At 47.9% G+C, this 14,905-nt stretch overlaps 1 pseudogene; it reads left to right on the forward strand.

Annotated features, from left to right (window-relative positions):
* The first annotated feature begins 9,861 nt into the window (after positions 1-9,861).
* Positions 9,862-11,280, forward strand: LOC144161878 (uncharacterized; annotated as a pseudogene).
* The last annotated feature ends 3,625 nt before the right edge of the window (positions 11,281-14,905 follow it).

Here is a 14,905-nt window from a genome sequence, read left to right on the forward strand (position 1 = left end):
ACCCGCCAAGACCGGGCGGGCGACTGTCTGACCGCGCCAGACCGTGATGTCCCGCCAGCGCAGAATACAGGGCTGTGCTTAGTAAACAATGTGCTACGAACGAGTGGGTTTTCAAGCAGACGCTTCCTGCAACATGGGAAGTTGGACCTGCCCTTATCGTCATACTTGCTTCGACACAGTACGACGCGTGTTGGCTAACAGCTGCACGATTGTGCATCAGCGAGACATCATGAACACGCGAGGAAGTCGTATATTCGTTCATTCGTGCGTGCGTGCGTGCGACTAGTTTTTCTTTCGGACGAACATCGCAGCGGCGGAAGCGCGCAGGCCTCCACGGCGCAGGCCGATTCCGGAACTATGTGCACTGTGTAGCGAGGCGCGCTAAGGGCCAGGCTGTATTCGCGGAAGTCGCAGGCTTCGTGCCTTGAGCTTGGAATGTTTCGCTGCTATGACGATCTTGGATTTATCTACCGGACGAAGAAACGCTGGCGGGAAGTAGAGGTAAGCCATTAGTTCACCTCGTATTCTTGTCTTGTGTATTTAAGGAAGCAGAGTTGCTCTCTAACTTCGGTCCGCGGAAGCGGTTAGCCCTAACATATTCGTGACCCATTTTGACCGTTGCTTAGATTTGAAGGGGGCCTTTGTACCCGTGTGCAAACAGCGTCGATTCTTACACCATTTCAGTCCCTTTGATTCGTGAAGTGTTAGTATCCTAGCCGAATGTTTTCGGTAAGAAGCATGGTCGCGCGAGTAGTCGCAGCGCTACCGTGCACTCTTAGCCCGGCGGCTAGGGTTAGAGTGGCTGCCGTGCAGTAGCTCTGGCTACCTGCACGGCTCCAAAGAATTGCGTAGAATAGGCTGAGTGATAGGAGCGCGTGTAGCGCGTGGCAGTGACTAAACTTACAGTAATTTTAGTGACCGCCGCGCGTACAGCAGCAGACTGAAATTCTGTCCAGACAGGTTTTTTGCGTTTTGATTCAGGGCAGGATGGACGGAAATGGGACTTTTCGGGTCGTACGCCCCGCACTGTTAAGAGGTAACTACATGCGTCTGAGGCGATGAGCGACGCAAGAAACCTCACTGAATAGGTACAGCAAACAGATACTATTGTGGGCGACAAGCGAAAATGTTTTACACAGGCCGCCGGCGGTGGCGACTGCGGAAGGCGAAGGGCCGTCGCGGGATTTTTCCCGGCCAGAAGCAGCCCACAAGCGAGCGGCAGCGAAGACGACGAAAGGCATTGGCAGCAATGCATTACTTTTTTTCGTTTGTCGCTGTCGCCCACACTGTTCGTTGTACCCATTACATTACTTTTTTCGCGTCGGTTGTCGCCGTCGCTGCATGTGGTTATTACCCCTTTAAAGTTCGAGTGTTCTGATCGTTAAATAACGAGCCTATTAATTATCATCAAATGGTGCGATGTGCAGCGTGTATGCCACGAAGCGTAGTCGAGAATGAAGAAAACAGCAGCTAGATGACCCATTACAACTTTTCCACGCTGGACTTGTGAACGTGTAATGGGCCGTACGTTGCAGTCGGCGGAGGACAAAATCTAATGCAAATTAATCAGACATTATAACCTTACAAGGAGTTATCTGTACTTAAATTTTGTGCAATGTTTTTATACTGGGAACAATAGCGGAATAAACAATGGAAGCTACGGACGCGTAAGCACTGATGGGTTTGGGGCGCAGTGTGCTAGCAGACAGCTGTAGGGCGCGCTGTCTGACATGACATTGGCCAAGTGGCACAATGAGCGTGGCTGCATCCAAGGTCATCGCACATTCGCATCTTGACTGGTGAATCACCAAGCAGTGTTGCATTCCAATACGGGTTCAGTGCGTGCTCTCGGCGCAAAAACCCATCACCCAGTAAACTTCATTTAACGTTGTCAACCTCGTCAATTTTTTTTTAATTGTAGAACTTATCTTTTCTGAACCCCTCTTTCTGCCGATGTAGGAACCACGGGAAGACGCTACTTGCCCGAAGATTTTTTTTTTTTTTTTGAGAGAGAGATCCCCGAGGCGTCAGCAGGAGTGGCCGTCGCATTCAAGACACTTCTCCTTACAGCCTTGGACATCGTGGATGGTTTCCCATTGCTGCTGTCTGTATTTGGTTGTTCAGTGTGTAATACGCTTCAAAGGAGAAGCTCACCTACTTGCTTCTGTAGACGTTACTTCGGCTCACGCACGGTGCCCTGGCCGGTACTGTTCTGAAGGCCGCCACCAACATTATGAAGCAGTCAGCTCGAACGTGTTTACTTTTTAATACCAAGTTATGCATTTTTTAAATCTTACTAGCGCATCTTCATTTGTGAACCACCCCGCGTAAAAAAACCCAGTGGGAATGTTTTCTGCGGTTTCCTATTGTCCCACCAACATGTATTTGTTGCAAAGTTTGGCTTTGTATCTTTGTGTTGATTGCACCTTGTAGTGTGCTAATAGTAATCCACGCTGAATTGTTTTAGTCCCAGATTTTTGTTCCGCAAAATTTATTTGTAAATGTTTTTAATGTGTCCTAAACAAGAGCTGGCTTTCCAGTCCATGTGAAGCACTCACTGATGTACTAAGGCCATTTTGTTTTATTTTAATACTGTTAACTATTTCCCCACTGCTGTATTTCTACTGACGCTTTTCGTGCTAATGCCAGTACCTTTTATTTGTGGGCGTTAATGTCATTTTTATTGTCTTAACTTAATGTTTGTATTTCATACTTTTTAGTTTCTTTGCTGCATATTTATTTGTGAATTTTTCTTGGATGTAGCCTAAATAGGCGCTATGTCTCCTGTGTGCATGTGGAGTAGGAACCATTTTTATGCTGTGATATTTTAATTGCAAAGAAATTGCTTTTTGTGTGAAATTACAGAATGAACCGATTGTATTTTCTTGGAAAATAGTCTGAGCTTGTTTTTCCTTCTATTCCATGTTTCAAAATGGCTTGTCCTGTTCTGTTTGCTTAGAACTGTCTATAGTACCATCGTGGGAAAGCAGGGGGGGGGGGGGGGGGGGGGGCTAGTAGCAGGCGGAGCGAAAATACGCTGCCTCGCGGGAATAGCAGAACGCTCTTGGGGCGTAACTGGATGCTTTCCAAGAGAGACTAGTAGTAGCCTTCTGCGGTATCCGGGAACGCCGCAGCCAATAGAGCTTATTCATGCCTAAAGGGAGTGACGGAACGCTGCCTTGGAGATGGCATTGCAATTCCCACACAGGGTTCAAGTACTCCGCCTCGAAAGCAGGAAGTAAATCCCACGGGGAGTATTTCGCCTCTCGTTTTGACCGCCACGCGCTACTCCTCGGAAGCGTAGCCCAATGCTTCCAAAGGGAGTGAAATATGAGAGAAAAGTTTTTACTCCTAGACAGAGTGCCCAGCACTCCTCGCCTTCTTAGAGTATTTGATAGGCAAGCACTCCTCGCCTTCTTAGAGTATTTGATAGGCATACAGTGTCCTACCCTTGAGGAAAGTGCGGTGCCAGTCTATAGAGGCGCTCCACGCTTCAGCGAGCGTTCCGTCATGTACTGGGCAGGAACGCTCAACTTGATCTTGGCATGGCTCATGAACAGGCTGAAAAGTTGGCTGTGGCTGCAAGCAAAAAATACCTATTAGTGTGAAATATTGCTTAACTGTGAGGGATTATCAGAAACTTAGACCTGAAAGGGTTTATTTTTCTGAGATTATTTAGGAGTGTATGAAAAAACAATCGGCTCCAAATCTACGCTGTGAAGGTGGTTGGAAAGCAAAAGTGTGAACGACCCCCACAACAATTCGAAGTGCGACGTCACTTGAATTCGCACACGTTGCTCTGGAGAGAGTGAAGCCAGAGATTATCCCAGCTGTTACCTGGGATTCGCAGGAGCGCCGTCCCGAACGAAGCAGCGTCGGCCACGGCCGGGCCCGAGTGGCGGACGCCGCCGCTGTAGCCCTGCCGAAAAAATCCCGGAGGAACGTGTTTCGAAGGGCGAGACAGCGGAACCTAGTCATCCTGACGTGCTGGCTCGGGGCTACACCACCGCGCGACACAAGCGCAGACACGGAAACAATTCGGCCTGTGAGCTTAGTGATTTTCATTTATACAGATTTAAAATAAATAGTTTTGTAGGCTTGAGAATTGCGAAAAAGTTGACGGAACTTTTATAATCGCCGTTTATCAGAACCAGTTGCTCCATTCGTCTTTTAACCGAATTTTTATTCAGCAATTTAGAAACCGCAGTGCCATTCATGACAAGCAGTGCGCAAAATGTGGCGCTTCTCTAGTTCTCTAGCGGCCAGATGTCTTTATTCTTTATTAAAAAAAAAAAAACCTTACAGGCCCCAGAACAGGGCATTGGGTAAGGGGGGAAATCGGGAAAGTACAGGACAGATAACATACAGTTTACAGGCAGGGTCAGTGCGCAACAACAAAACATATAAATGAAATCACATATATCGTGGTACAGGGTGAGGTAAATTTGAAGATACACCATTTGCTGACTTGAACATGGCGAAAGAGGGATACATTTTCAATAAATGAGAGAGAAGGAAAACATAAATCGCCGTAATACGCAATGCACTCAGAATTCAGGAATATGGTCACATGGTGAAGAGAGTGAGGAGCTGACGGCGAGATGTATCGGGATTAGATATGGAGGCTACGCAATCAGGGAGGTCATTCCAAAGACGAACGGCCCGAGGCAGTGGTGATGAATTGAATGCATTAGTCTGTAAGTAGTCTCTACATTTTGTCTTACTGCCCTGCCAATGAATCCTTAACGTATCTTTGCCGTACGGCCACTTAATTGCGTCGGGTCCGGGTAACCCTGGAGGTGCGGTCGAACAACTTAATCAAGCCGTGCGAAGTAAGCGCGCAATGGACGCGAAGCAGCGCCAAAACAGGCCCAACAGCATCGCTAAAGCAGACGAAAAAATTCAGTTGAGTTTTCCCGCGTTCGCTTTGCGGCCGCCATCTGTTGACACCTTCGGCAACTACGCGTCTCCCGTAGGAGCAGGTGTCATCTATACCTATAAACGTCCCCCTCGCGAGGGGCACGATCAAATGCAGAGCATTTCCGGGGGCGCACGACGTTAAGTAGTTTGCGTTACGTTAATGTTGTTGTACTTGTGGCAACTGCTGACGAGAGAGCGCTCGTCAGCAGTAATTTGAATGAGTCAACGATATAAGGCGCGTTCGTAGCGTCCCATTCTGTGTCGGCTTTGTGGCGCAGTGGGTACAGCACCATGCACATTGCGTTCCGCCCGCAGGGTCGGGGGATCGAAACCTGGCGCCGGATAGTATTTTCTTTTACATAGTGTAGGGGGAGGGGTGCGGACAACGACGGTGCGGACTACGACGGGACAACGCGGGTGACATCGTCAGTTACTGAAATGCTCTGCATTTAAAAGCCAACGGAAGGGTCCCGCCGACGCGACCGCCGGGTTGAACACGGGGAACGCTGGGTAACAGCGCCCTATCGCCGCTCCATCTACACTGTGCTCCGCGAGTTAAAAGCGCCCTCCGGCTCCTCAGCCACGTTGGGATTTTCTTGTCCCGCACGCCACACCAGAAGCGTTGGCTGGTAGGGGTAGAAAGCTTTGCTTTAAAAACGGTTACCTATTTTTGTTAGTTTTGGTTTCAGGGCAAAAGAAGCCGACTTCGCTTGGCTAGCCAAGCCACGTAGGCAGGAAAAGTAACTAGCTGCTCTAATGGTGCCAACTACGGCACGCGATTGCAGCGACACATTTCACTCTAGAATAGATTAGTTTGAAGCTCTATGCATATACCGTAATTACCCGATTCTAACGCGCACTTTTTTTCCGGAAAAATAGGTCGAAAAATCACATGCGTGTTAGAATCGGATACGAAACCGAAACTGCCGAAACAACGGGAATTTCGTACAGCCCATCACCATCGCCATCTCAAGCAGGCGCCAAAGCTTTTAACAACGATTTTTCAGACGCAGGAAGCATAGGTATAGTGCCTAGAATATTGTAGGCACTATAGCATAGGCGCCTAGGCTTTTCTATCGGCGTTCACACAAATCGTCAAATCGTTCCACTTGCGCGCTTGATAACAGCAATGGCGGCAGCGGCTCTCACGCGTTCAAAACGAGCGGTCGGCTGAAGCGTGCGCCTCTGGAGAAGCTCGCAGGATGGGCGTGCGAGGCATGGGCCACGATCCCATCGATCATGGTTGAACGTTCGTTATGAAGTGTGGCGTCGCGAACGCGCTTGACGGCACCAAGAACGAGATGTTGTGGTCAGCGGAGAGCGACGAGGAATGAGATGAGTGAGATTATTTCGAGAAATAAATCGCCCGTTTCTCTCGCATTCGTTTTTCTTGCTCGCAAAGTTCCGTGCGTGTTACAATCGGAGGTGCAAATTTTTTCGGTTTTTTTGCCAGGAAAATCGGGGGCGCGTTAGAATCGGGGGCGCGTTAGAATCGGGTAATTACGGTATATATATATATATATGAAGAATTCGCCAGCTGCGTACGTAAAGACCAGAGTTTCAGTATGTGGGGCATAAAAACGCAGGTGCGTTTCCCTGATTAAGGGGGTGTGGCTTTGACGTTGAAATGAAGCCTGTGTATCGCCGAAACAAATTCTGTGATTGTGCGCCAACGTTTTCCATGGAAGGTGGAAGGCATCATGTGAAATGATAAATGTTTGTCCCCACTTAATTACGTATAAAAGCAGTTTTTAACACGATAGATTTGTTGGCCACCTTCGATTGGCCGCAGTTGCTACTTCCTAAAAGGGCATGCATTAGAACGACAAATGAGAAGGCCCGTTTCAAGCGTTATCGGCTATGAAGAAAGTTAATGGACGCCTAATATGCCGGTGGAAGTTCCTCCAACATGATATCGCATGTAACAACGCAACGTCTGGGAAGATAATAAATCTTCAACGCAACATCTGGAAACGTAATAAATCTTCAGTTGAACATTTTCTCTGTCTGTCTGTCTGTCTGTCTGTCTGTCTGTCTGTCTGTCTGTCTGTCTGTCTGTCTGTCTGTCTGTCTGTCTGTCTGTTATTTTGGAGGCGCCAGCTGCGCGACTATTGCTGTTGATTTTTGCTGAATTGCAGATCAGTTCACACCGAGTGCTGTTTGCAAAAAGAAGGCTGACGTAGGATTGAGACTTCTTAACTAATTTATCTGCACCTTGAGGTGCTACGACGCCAAACAAACAACAGCACTGCAGTGCTGAAGGCGCTCCACAAAATAAAAACTACGAAAAGTCCGAATTACAGTAGCAGACGGCTGAATGAACATGAGGACAAAAGTAGAATACCATTACAACGGAATGCTTGGATAAAAAATCCCAGCATACAAAAGACAAGAACGAAAGGAAAGACGAAATGTGAACGGAAACTATAAAGGCTTCAACCGCGCAAGGCAAAAACCAAGGAAGCAAGCGGAAAAATAACACGCACAAGAAAAATGTTGGCTAGTCGACGCGAATGGTTTGTATATATGCGCGCCTCGGATCCAGCTCGCCCCTTCTCCCGCAGAAGAAGCTTGCAACAACAAATATCTTGGCCTGCAGCGGCGGCGGGGCGCCGAGCTGTTTATACTTGGTTCTGCGGCTGGGCCCACTCTTATAAGAAGACCATATGGGCGGAATCTCCCGATTCCGCCGGTGCTGGTGCACCGGCCATGAAAGCTGTCCCGTGTAAACTGACAGCACGCAGCAGATCTGCTTTTGGGCTGCGCTGACAGCTTCTTTTAGCTGGGCGTTTGTATTTTATCGGTAGTAGTCCTCTTATTCCCCGTCCTCGCCTGGAATGCAGACCAGACGGTTCTGCCAGATCTTGGGTTTGCTCCACTGATCCGAGCATTCGGGTCAGTGCGCCTGCCGGTCGGTGCCGGTGCTCCAGAGAAGGCGTTTTTTTAGTAGGTTGGAATAATTACCTTCAGCAAACTGCTCTATTTAGGAACAAGAGTTCACTTTTCGCTTCAAAAGCATTCTCTTATTGTTCATAAGTTTGTGCAGCTCCACTGAGCATGGCATTGAAACCATTGCTGTTATCCCCAACAGCTCCGCTACATGATTTTGTAGCCCGTGTAACGTATGCGGCCCGGAAAAAAATAGAACAGGATACTGCAGAACAGCGTCGCAACGTTAAATTCGCTACGTGACTTGAAAACCTCGAAAAAATTTCTGATATTTCGTGTGGTTTTTTTTCGCTTACGCGCCACAAAATCTGGGTTAAGTTGGGGAACCCTTACGGGATGAGTCCAAACGGTAGGTGGCATACGTACATTTTTTGGGCAGTGACGAGAGTTCAGCGTAGTGATTCTTTGGTGCTCCGTAAAGCTTCATGTCGGGCTAGTTGGTGTAACCTGCTTTTGAGGGTTAATTACGCTTGTTTTTATGACAGATACGGACGCAGGAATAAAACGTGCATTTGCGCCCTCTTCTTGTCAAAGTGTACGTTTTTCTGTAACTGCATCTGTCACCATAACAAGCGCAACTTACCTTCAAAAACAATTGTTAGAAGACAGAGAAAAGAACGCGCATGGGGTAGTGACACCTAAACACACCGACAAAACGAATTCCTTTACATTGGGCTGAGCAAACTGGCTTAAATGGAATTCCCACTACCTGGCTCTCGGAACTTGTAGGGATGGCAGGGAAGATGCGCTCCCTTCGTCTTCTTTCGCGCGTTATTGAGCGTAAGCAACACTGTCCGAGGTTGAGCAGTATGGCATGGCTCCTGGAGATCCGTGCTGCGCATGCGCGAGGAGCAGTGACGTCTCACGGCGCACCGTTGGCGCGCCGGAGATGCCGCGATTCGATGGGATTTTTATTTTTATTTATTTATTTATCAATACTGTAGGTCTTCTGCAGACCCAGGAAGCGGGCATACAACATCCCAGGTATCTAATTAGATACAAAGTCAAGGAAATACAATAATTTGAGGGACGATATGCGGAACACTTACAACCGCGAGTACATCAATAGTACATTGGTGCTCTTCCCATACATGAGAAGAAGAAGAAAAAATTCAGAGCCCTTCCACCGCGTGAAGAGGGATGGCCAGCAAAGCTGCGGTGCCGAGCCTCAACGTGAGGTTTGACTGGGTCGTATAGTCCAAGGGGTGCACGAAGCAAAACACGTTTGTTTGTAATTTGCGATTGAGCATTGTTCTTTGTTATTAACTGAAAGTCCAGACCTGTCCAGTCACTGCTCCTCGCGCATGCTCAGCACCGCGCTTCACGAGCCACGTGAAATGGCTATCAAGCGGCTCCGACGCAGCGTCAGACTTAGCTACTGCGCAATTGAGGCGCACAACTGGGCACGCGCCGGCGCCAGTGCGTCGGCCGCGGCTGTGACGCAACACAATCCAGCACAATCCACTTTAATCCAGTCCAATCCAAATCCAATGTAATCCAATCCAATCCATTCCGATCTAATCCAATCCAAGCCAAGCCAAGCCAAGCCAATCGAGTCGAATTCAATACAATGCCCCGCGCGCTGGCGCAGAACGGCCCTTCACGGCACACGCGAAACTGCTCAACCTCAGCCAGTGTAGCTTACGCTAAAAAACATACAGGAATCGTGGGTAGAAATTTATTATAGCGCGGGTATGGTCATCACGGCGCATGCTCTATGAAGGTCCTAGGACGTTTTTAATTTTGTATGATTTTTTAAATGCCCCGGGGGTGTGGCGCGCAGTTTTACGGTTCCGAGGATTTGAGTGGACTCCGCAACGTGGCGCTACGCTAGCTAGCGATTCCTGTCTACATCGCTCTGGGACCGGAGACGATCTGCTGGATCCTAGCCATTTACAGCTTTGCTGTAAAAAATACTACAAACCGCGTTGTTTGTAACAAGGTGGGCCCGGTGGCTGTGCCACGACGCAGTCTAATCCACTTCCGTTCATGATGCAGGATTTCGTACGCGCTATCTTCTGCGTGCTGGTACCCGTTCTTTTGGCCCCGGTATCATGCATCGATGCGAGCAACCCTCTCCCGCCAAGGCCCGTCAACGCAGATGACTGGCGCCAACTTCCAGAATTGGCCACCACTGCCCTATCGACGCTGCAGCCCGGAAACTGGACGCTCGAAAGTGCTCTAACAGCTACACCGTCATCGACTCCAGCAAGCGCACAACGTATAAATCCCCCCCACCAGCCGGCCGCGCTCTGTGGGCTCGGTGGCTGTGCCACGACGCAGTCTAATCCACTTCTGTTCATGATGCAGGTCAGTAATCAACACTGTATCTTTGCTAAAAAAACAAGTAACCGATGCCTTGTTCAGCTACCGAGCCCCTAGTGCTGTGTTTGCATTATTTCTGATTGTATGAACATTGTGTTCTCTCTGCTGTTACTGTTGGGTGGAGATATTGAAACTAACCCTGGTCCAACCACCCTAGAGGAAATAATGACTGAACTTAAAAGCCTGTCTTCCGGTCAATCCCAGCTCATTGGCGATGTACAACTCCTAAAAAGCCAGCTATCTACCACTGATAAAGCCATTGCCGAACTAGGCAAGAGAATCGACAGTCTAGAATCCCACTACAGTAGTGTCGACACACTCCGAACCGATCTTGACGCCATGGCTGCCGCCACCTCCCAGACAGCTACCCAGGTCTCTGTACTGGAGGCTCGACTGGACGATGCGGAGAGTCGTTCCAGACGGAACAACTTGTTGTTTTACGGCATAGCGGATGACAAGCCATCCGAAACGTATGCCGAGTCTGAGGAGCGTATTACTGGGTTTTGCAGGGACCACCTAAAAATAACTGTCGAATCCAAGGATGTCGAGCGTGCCCACCGTCTTGGCCGCCACTCGCAAGACCGGTGTCGGCCTATTATTGTGCAGTTTACATCCTTCAAAACCAACGAAGCTGTCCTTGCTAATGGTCCCCAGCTTAAGAACACCGATTTTTGCATCGGGGAGGATTTCTCGCATCGGGTCCTGAACGCACGGAAGCATCTTCTTACTTTTGCTAAAGAAAAACCAGGTCCCTTCCTTTTACGGTATAAGACCCTTTTTATGGGCTCCAAACGATACGTATTTAACGAGGCAACTGAAAATGTAGAAGAAAGCTCGTAGGAATTGCCTTCGCGCCCCAGATCTTCTAATGGTCCCGTTTTTGGTCACAAAGCTAATCTTTCTTTTTCGGTCATTTTCACCAACATACGTAGCTATCTTTCCAAACGCGACCACGTGTCCGCCCTTGTATCTTCATCTAGTAGTAGCCTCCTCATACTAACTGAAACGTGGTTGACCTCTGACGTCACCGACAGCGAAATTTTGACCGACTTGCCTCACTTTAATCTTTTTCGAAAAGATCGTGCCGGCACCCGTGGTGGCGGCGTCCTGATTGCTACAAACGAACAACTTTCATGCTCCCTTATAAACATTGCCTCCGATCTCGAAATATTGTGGTTACTCTTTCGTTCCTTACCACAGTCCGTTCTATTAGGAGTTTGTTATAGGCCTCCCAAAAGTAGTCCGGATTTCGCCCGCCAGCTTAATGGTATTTTAGCCGAACTTACGGCCAAATACCCAAATGCTCGCGTCCTCCTCCTGGGGGACTTCAATTTTCCTAACATTGATTGGCTTAACCTAACTTCATCTGCACCCAATGCAAAGGAAGCCAACGATTTCCTTAATGTTTGCCTCAACTTTAATCTCACTCAGCTGATAACACAACCTACACGTGTTACTGAAGATACCGCTAACATTCTTGACCTAATCTTAACAACTGATCCTGAGAGCCTGTCTTCTATAACATATCTTGATGAAATAAGTGACCATAAGGTCATTCACGCTAATTTTACCTTCGTTCCTCAAATGCGCCAAGCCTGCAGTAAAACTATTAGGCTATATGACAAGGGTAACTACGGGGCCATCCCTCGTGAACTTGAAGCCTTTCTTCCGACGTTTCGAGATGGTTTTTGGGAGCGACCCATTAACGATAACTGATTAATCTTCAAAAACAAATTAAACCAGCTAGCTGATCAATTTATCCCTAAAATAACTTTCCGTCCCACCCGCCAAAAACCTTGGTTTACTAAAACATTAAAAAGGCTTGAAAATAAGAAGAAGCGCCTCTTTCGGGCTGCGAAGAATAAAAACACTGACTCTGCATGGGAAAATACAAGGTTGCCGAGAAAGCATATTCAAGTGAAGTGCGCAACGCCAAGCACACATTTTTCCATACGGAACTACCGAAAATACTTACTGATTCACCGAAGCGTTTCTGGCAAATAATAAACCCCCATAACACGCCCCCCATCACCCTTACTAATGATTCTGGTCAAGAATCACGTTGTTCAGAATGTGCCAATATATTCAATGCCGCCTTTTCGTCTGTGTTTACGAATGAATCTAACCCCGTTGAAACAGAATTAGTCCCTGTTAATCTGCCTGAAATGCTACCCTTTAACATAGGTTTCAATGGTATCCTGTCTTTAATAGAAAAAATGAAACTGTCATCCTCGGCGGGTACCGATGAAATTACATCGAAGCTGTTAAAGAACACTAAGCACATATCAGCCGAGTTTTTACTTTTGCTGTTCTCACAGTCGCTTTCCTCAGGTATCCTACCTTTCGACCGGAAGTGTGGGAAGGTCATTCCGGTTCACAAGACAGGTAAAAGAGACTGCCCGTTAAATTATCGCCCCATATCACTAACCAGTGTTTGTTGCAAACTCATGGAACATGTCATATACACTCATATCATGCATTTTCTTGATTCTAACAATTTCTTTCATTCCTCACAACACGGATTTCGAAAAGGCCGCTCATGCGAAACCCAACTAGCCCTTTTCCTTCACGACCTGCATGCTAACCTCGATTGTAACCTCCAAACTGATGCTATTTTTCTTGATTTCACTAAAGCTTTCGATAAAGTTCCACACCAGCGCCTACTAAAGAAACTTTCTCAATTAAATCTACCAGCTGAGCTTCTTGATTGGATTACTCAATTTCTGACTAACCGCTCTCAGTTTGTTTTCGTTAACAACGTCAAATCTAACTCTCTTCCCGTTAAGTCTGGAGTGCCACAGGGATCTGTCCTTGGCCCGCTTTTGTTCCTAATCTACATTAACGACTTGCCTAACAATTTATCCTGCAACCTTCGCATGTTCGCAGATGATTGTGTTATCTAGCGCAAAATAACCAACACATTCGATCAAGCAGCACTACAGAATGACCTTAATGAAGTGTTAAACTGGTGTGACCGTTGGCTTATGACCCTTAATCCTAACAAATGCAAATTAGTTTCTGTCACAAACTCGAGCGTACGACGTCTAAAAGTACCTTATAATTTTTCATTTTTATTGTACAGCGCCTAACTCTTCTTGCAGTCGTTCGATTCATTCAGTTCGGTTCTATTCGCCCGAGACGAGGCTGGAAGTTTCTCGAACGAAGAGGCGGTAACACGATCTCACGCCGGCTGGCCGGCCAGAAAACAACAAAAATAAAACCTCCGCCGCTCCGGTTTCGTCGAAGCTTCCAGTACTTTCGAGGAGGTGCGCGTGGCCTTGCCAGTGCTAAAGAGCGGCGATGATTCTAGAAGGGAGAAGAGTGAAGTTATTCGCTGACGGCGGCAGGCGTGTTGTGTGTTGTGCTCTCCCCCTCCGCGCCGGCACGGTTATAAAAGGAGGAGCCGCGCCTAAGCAAGCCAGCTACGTTTGGACGTCGTGATTGACAACTGCACCTGCCAGTTTGTACATCACACCATCGGCGACCCGAGCCCTGGAGGACTCCAACGTGCTCCCGGGCCTCGAATGACCGTGATCGTCTCGGACGGCCTGGCCTACAGCGAAGCCACGCTTCCCAGGTAGCCGACTCGCCTCCGACAGCGGTGCATCGTCCGGCCCGGTCGGTGAATATGCTGGGACTCTGTCTCTCATAAGCATCGAACTGTTCATTTTTTTTTCGTTGACTGTTCCGATTCGTAATATTCATTTGTTAGCGCTCCTGTTTGTATAATTTTGTCTGATTGGACTGTTTCTTGTATTTGAATTCCATCTAAGTTGTCTGTCATTATCGATCTGCTACCTCGTGCTTGTATTTGTGACTTGCCTGTCTAAATATAAGTCTCTGTGCTGTTTTTCGTTCAAGGCTCTTGCTCATTCTTGCCGCTCTAGTCGGCGAAAGCCGCACATCAGACGGCCACCCCCTTTGTCACCTGTGCCCTGTAGATTCGGTGGGGTTTGTTGGCTCTCTTGAGTCGACTCCCCATATCTTCTGACAGTGCACCCTAATTTAAGGAAACGGGTGACAGTTTCCTTCCACCGCCGCCGCAAAACTCCACTCCGATTTTCCTATGAAATTGCTAACGTACCAGTCGAAACAGCCGTATCCTATAAGTATCTTGGTGTAACATTAACCCCTGATCTTTCCTGACGAACGCATATCACTAACATGATTTCATCAGCCAACCGATCATTAGGATTTCTAAAACGTCACCTACGTCACTCACCGTATCACGTGCGTCTTGTGGCCTACCAGTCGCTAATCCGGTCCAAACTAGAATACGCATCACCCATCCGGAGCCCTCACCAAGTTTATTTGATCAACGCCATCGAAGCAGTGCAAAATCTCGCCGCTCGCTTCATTCATTCTTCTTATTCTTACGATGTCAGTGTTTCATCCCTTATAAATGAATCCGGCCTGTCAAGTCTTTCCCTTCGACGCAGAATTGCTACTTTGTCACTGTACCACAAGTTGTACCACAGCTCACTCCGCCAACCACCTTACATCGCTCCCGCCGCACGCATTTCCCCCCGCACTGGCCATCCACTTCAAGTCTTCCGACCCCGATCTGGCACCTCAACATTTTCTGCATCATTTCTCTGCCGCGCCGCCAAAGAATGGAATGACCTTCCCCACGATGTAGTTTCAATCACCTGCCCATCACGTTTTATTCAAAGTGTGTCTATGCATCTGCAATGTTAACCTGTGGCTTTTG

This window comes from Haemaphysalis longicornis, unplaced genomic scaffold, assembly GCF_048455015.1.
Source record: "Haemaphysalis longicornis isolate Haplotype H1 unplaced genomic scaffold, Haemaphysalis longicornis Haplotype H1 scaffold_12, whole genome shotgun sequence".
NCBI classification, from domain to species: domain Eukaryota; kingdom Metazoa; phylum Arthropoda; class Arachnida; order Ixodida; family Ixodidae; genus Haemaphysalis; species Haemaphysalis longicornis.